The 5,533-nt window shown below is 46.2% G+C and overlaps 2 pseudogenes across 1 annotated transcript; both read right to left on the bottom strand.

The window, feature by feature from the left end:
* Positions 1-22: 22 nt before the first annotated feature.
* Positions 23-1,409, bottom strand: LOC102844294 (annotated as a pseudogene). Its single transcript, XR_438852.1, has one exon. The product of XR_438852.1 is annotated as a Fas associated factor family member 2 pseudogene (transcript).
* A 560-nt stretch (positions 1,410-1,969) lies between these two features.
* LOC102843893 lies at positions 1,970-2,345 on the bottom strand (annotated as a pseudogene).
* Between the last annotated feature and the right edge of the window lie 3,188 nt (positions 2,346-5,533).

Genomic DNA, 5,533 nt, shown 5'->3' with positions numbered 1-5,533 from the left:
TGGTGTTTTTTTTTTCTTTCCCCATTTCTTTAAGGGATTGGGGTGGGAGGGAAAGGAAGAAAAAGTTCATTCGTCTGTAAGGTCCTGGACAAAGAGAACTTCTGTGTGGCTGAGTCCGGCCTCCTGCAGCGTAGGAGGGTTGGGCCATTCCTCTGAAGGGACACAGGGCAGCACCCGTCGGGGAAAGTTGGCTTCAATCTGAAACTTTTCGGGACTTTCCTTCAATGAGAACAAGAAGTCGTGGATTACTGTTAGAGACTGTGAGAAGTGGAATCGTCTCTCTACTCGTGAATCATTGGGTAATTTGAAAATTATCTTGACGCTCTCGGGGTCATCTGGGGGAAGGTTCAGGAGGCAGGCACTCCAGCTTCTTCTCCTTTTCCTCCTGTAAATTCCGTTGCCTTCGTTCCTCTGCCAGCTTCTGCTGCTGTACCTCCTCTTCCTTCCGCCGCTTCCTTTCCCTCTCCTCACGTTTCTTTCTTTCCTTCTCCTGATCAGCCCTGAGCGAGGCCAAGTACGCCTCATCCTGCTGCTGCCTCAGCACCTGTGTCTGGTTTCTTTCTTCTCTTTCTAGGCGTTCTGACACCAGGTAAGTCTGGTTCGCATCCATGATAAATGTCAGTTGGTTAATAAGGTCATCAGGTTGAATGAGGCCTTCTAACCGTCCCACCACAGTCATTCTTCGATCCTTTAGCATAATCATGGCCAGGAATGGATATGTGTTCTCTCGCAAAGCCTGGGACACTCTGTATCCCTCAGGCTTGTTTGTGGAGCATGCCCAGAAGAGCATCCTAGTGTTATGAGTGAAATGACTTCTGGTGTACAGAGTGTATTGCGACAAAATTCATCAGAATCCTGGTGATCATCTCCATGAAGATAAACCAAAAGAAATCGAAGCTCTCGCTTGGCATCATTAAGTGCCTGGCTGTACGTTCCCTGGTAGAAGACAGGGTGTGCCCGCCCATATTTCTCTTCAAAAGAGTGCATAAATGAAACAATATCCCCAACAGGGTCTGTGACCCGGCTGCGAGGGTCAGGCCGTATAAAACGAAGAGCAAACCTAAATATATCAAGTATTGTGTAATAAGTAAACCGGAATGGAAGCATTATCAAGTAATAACCCCATCCAAGCAGTCCCCTTGGTTGTGGTCTTGAGACAACATAGCTGTAGATCCTGTGGTCTGCTGTATTAACCTGCAGGGGTCCGGAAGGTGGCGGGTTGAAAACACTTGGTACACCTTCTTGCTCATTCAATCTGTCCTGTACAGCAGCCTCTATGTTCCAGTTATGCTGTTCCAAGGTATGACGACATTGATCCATAGATTCTATGCCAGTCAGATCTGAAACTGTAGCAGCTTCTCCGTCTGCTCCTGGGTTAGGTCCCGCTCCTCAGGCGCCGCCATTTTGCCGCCGCCTCTACGCTTCTGACCTGTTTGCACCGTCACCCCGGAACTAAAGAATCTTGAAGACGAATTAAGTGTAAAGAGGAAGAGAAGTTAATCCCAGGAAGGAAATCAATAAAGCCTATTGTCATAGTGCTATTTGTCCAAAAGGCTACATAAGGGGAGCGGGGTGGGGGTGGGGATTTTCCAAGTAAATGTTTTACTGCTTAATAATAAATTTAAAGCTATAAATTAAAAACTCGAATTGGGCTCTGATAGTCCCATTCAAAATCATTTCTGACCCATTCAACAGCAGCTAACAAGATGACTCCAGGGCTTGCAAAGTTCCAGAAGAAGAAAGAAAGCCAGTTTGCCCAGAGAACAGAGAGCATGAAAGGTGTGTGTCAGGAGAGACCCATGCAGCAAAGTATGGTAGCCCTTGACAGGAGAGTGATGAAAAACATTAGGCTTTGCAAAAGGGAGGAAGTGGATCTCATTGATATATTTTTTTTCTTTGAAAAAGATTTTATTAAAGGTCTGTACAAAGCAACATCCAAAATTCAGATCTAGTTGCTAAGGAGACCCTATTATGCAGTTGGGACTGTCTGAGGCATAGCAGGTGGCTCTGACTTCCCACCTTTCTGCTCTGGAGATGGGGTGGTAGGCAGTATCTCCTCTTTGGGCTCCACAATGCTCATGTGGTCAGGGAGGGGCTTCTTAGGGCCAACCTATCCACTTGGGTCCCAAGGCAGCATAAATTTTACTTTGATGCCCAGCACACTGTTTGAGCAACACATGACCCACAGCTGTGTCAACGTACTAGTTAACAGGGTCCTCACTGTGGATCATCAGGCCATTGACAAATTTCATAGATTTAGGTCTCTGTCCTCAGAGATTCCCAGAGACCACAACTTCATAGCCCTTAGCCCCCCTCTCCATGATGAACCGCAGCACACCACAGCAAGCCCTCTAGTCACCATACAGAGTAGTACTGAAGTAGGGGTCAGAGGCAAGTGAGAAGGCAGGAAGGGAGTGACTGGATCCTGACAGAGAAGACAGTGGTTTGGGTCCCAGAATGGAGGTGGAGATGGAGGGGCCTGAACCCACTGGTCTTGACAAGCACAGGCTGGTGGTTTCTTCACCCTAACTTCCCCTCCACCTGAAATTCTGTGCGCTGCACATCCTGCCTCCCACTGTCTTTGCCTCTTCATTCAACCTGACCTCAAAGCCACGCCTTCATCCCCAGTGGGCTGACCTGCCTCTGCTTCCATCCTCCTTTAAATACCTCACTCCCTTAAATAGCAGGAGTCGTCCTAATCACTGGGCCCACCTCCCCAGAACCTCTCAGAACTCCTCTGTGCTGTTGTCCAGCACATGCTAGGTGATTCTTTGTTGAGTGAGTCAATTAACTTATGAATTGATCATAGACGAAACAGGGCTGTGTTCCAGCCAGCCTCTTGTGAGCTTAGACCTTGAGTTGAATAAAGGAGGCTTTAGCTTCCAAATCCAGAATATTGCTCTCTCATTAAATCTTTATTTAAAAAAAAACAACCCAAAGTCAAAAAAAGAAAGCGAAGTAGCTGGCATCTGAGGTTGTGGCACCCAAATTGCAGCTTCCGCACTATTGTTTACGCTATATTTGTCCTGTCTCCGAGCATCATGGGGGCGGGAATTGGGGGCAGAAAGAAAAAAACAGCCAGGCTGGTGCCCCACTCTCACCCCGCCAGCAGCACGCTCGCAGACTGTTGCCCTGCGCTGCCCTCTAGTGGTCAGGATGGACATTGCTTGTGTCTCAGAACAGGGATTTCCAAAGATAGGTGGTTCATCCTTTAGCCCGAAGTGAGTGTATCTGCCAGAGGCTGAGGGAATGAAGACTTCTCTGGTGGACGGGTTCCATTAATCTGGGTTGTTATTATTCCATGATCTTTTCAATTACTTGCTATAAAGCTTAAAGTTGTACAGTGAATAAGGATAAGAAGAAAAATCGATGCCTTTGAATTATGGTATTGGAGGAGAGTCAAGACTTTCCCATGGATGGCCAAACGGATATAAACAGATATATCTTGGAAAAGGGGCAACCAGGATGCTCCTTGGAGGCAACGATAGTGAACTTTCATCTCACATATTTTAGGAATGTTGTTAGGAGTCGTTGGAGAAGGACATCGTGTTTGGAAAGGGTCAGTGAAGGAGAGGAAGACCCTCAATAAGATGGCTTGACACAGTGACTGTAACAGTGTACTCAAGCATGTCAGAGTTGGTCAGGATGACCCAGGATAGGGCAGGGTTCAGATCCATCGTTCATTGGGTCGTTTGAGTTATAGTCGATACAACAGCACTTAACAAAACAAATATTCTAAGCCCAGTGTTGCCAAACTGCACAGGAGTTAGAGGAGGTCTCCCCAAGTACCAAGGAAGAGAAAAACATTGAGTCTTTGCATAGCTTTTTATGGTCCTGTCACAGGGCTATTTTATTTACCTGCTACATGGAGGAAGCCTAAGAAAAACCCGGAGGCAGCATGTAATTTGGAGCTAAGTACATGATAGATGTCCAGGGATTTAAAATTAGCCAAGAAGGCTTAACTTGGGGCCCATTATCCATGCTTCAAGCGCCTGGGTGTCTGTTAGGGGGGCATCACTTGGGAAGTGCCCTTGATACAATAATCAGACTCTATCCTCCTTGGAAGCAGAGGGAGGGGGAGGAAGCTGTTCTAAAGGAGACTTGTTGTCCCAAATGTCCTCCACGTCAAGTTGTGGAGTAGAGAAGCTTGTCCTTCTGTGTTCTTGCCCCACGCCTGGATTATTTTATGATTTGCACAAATTAAAGTGAACTTCAGGGTATATTGCAAAAGGAATGCTGCTTTTTTGCTATTCTACTAACACATCTGACTGACCTCATAAAATCAACCCCAGCCCTCTTTACCCAACCCCAGGCCCATGTATAGGTGGGTGAGCACAATGATGATGAGAGTCCTTTGGCATCTTGTTCAAGTTCATGATAAGAAATGGGTAAATTCATGTTAATAGCTTGCACATGGGGGTGGGGGAGAGTGTGCTTATTCACATGCCCTTGGTTGCTGTTAGCTGTCATGCTGCTGGTTCCAACTCATGGTGACCCAGGCACAGCAGAGTAAAACCTGGCCGGACCCTGTGTCATCCTCACAATGGTTGAGATGCTCTCCCTAGTCCATTTCTGTGGTCTTCATGTATTTTAAGTGCCTTCCTGCCTAGGGTTTCAGCTTGTAGCATTGCTACAGTTATTGTTATGTACGGTCTAGTCAACTATGATTCATAGCAACCCTATAAACAACAACTCTTTCTCCTATCTAGCTGGACATTGACTAAGGATGATAGAAAGAGAATTGGTACCTTTGACTTATGGTGCTGGAGAAGAGAATTATATGTACAGTGGACTGCCAGGAAAACAAACATGTTCATCCTGGAGAGCATGAAATCAGGCTGCTCCTCGGAGTCAAGGGTTCTGAGGCTTCGTCTGACATACTTTGGGCATGCTGCAAGGAGGGACCTGTCCTTGAAAAGGGACATCATACTTGCAAAGGCAAAGGAAAAGTGCAAAGAGAAAGACCCTCAATGATATGGATTGACTTAGTGACTGGAGTAATGATGCTGGATGTATCGAAGGCACAGAGGTTGGCACATCAAGTGTTCTGGGATCTTCCCTTCTCACATTACTCCTCAGAAAGGCCAGACTCCCGAATGATTGGTTTGACATATAGATTAAAAAGGGATGGAGACAGGACACATCCCTGATGAACTCCCTTTCTGATTTTGAAACATGCAGTGTTTCCTTGCTCTGTTCTGAGGACTAATTCCTGGTCCAAGTATAGGTTTCACCTAAGCACAATCAAGTGTTCTGAAATTCTCCCTTCCCACATTCCTCCTTATAAAGCCCAGCCTCCAAATGATTTGTTCTTCATATAGATTGAAAAGGCATGAAGATAGGATATATCCTCAAATGACTCCCTTTCTGATTTTGAAAATGCAGTGTTTCCTTGCTCTATTCTGAGGACTGCTACCTGGTACAAGAATAGCTTTCACATAAGCACAATGAAGTGTTCTGGGATTCTCCCTTCTCCTCAAGATATTTTCCCATTTTCCTCTTCTTCCCCTTCTAGGCTCTGGGCTAAGGGTGG

This window comes from Elephantulus edwardii, unplaced genomic scaffold (assembly GCF_000299155.1).
Source record: "Elephantulus edwardii isolate Elephantulus edwardi_28Jun2011 unplaced genomic scaffold, EleEdw1.0 scaffold00028, whole genome shotgun sequence".
NCBI lineage: Eukaryota > Metazoa > Chordata > Mammalia > Macroscelidea > Macroscelididae > Elephantulus > Elephantulus edwardii.
The sequence above is the reverse complement of the archived record's forward strand: the minus strand, read 5'-3'. Positions and strand labels throughout refer to the sequence as shown.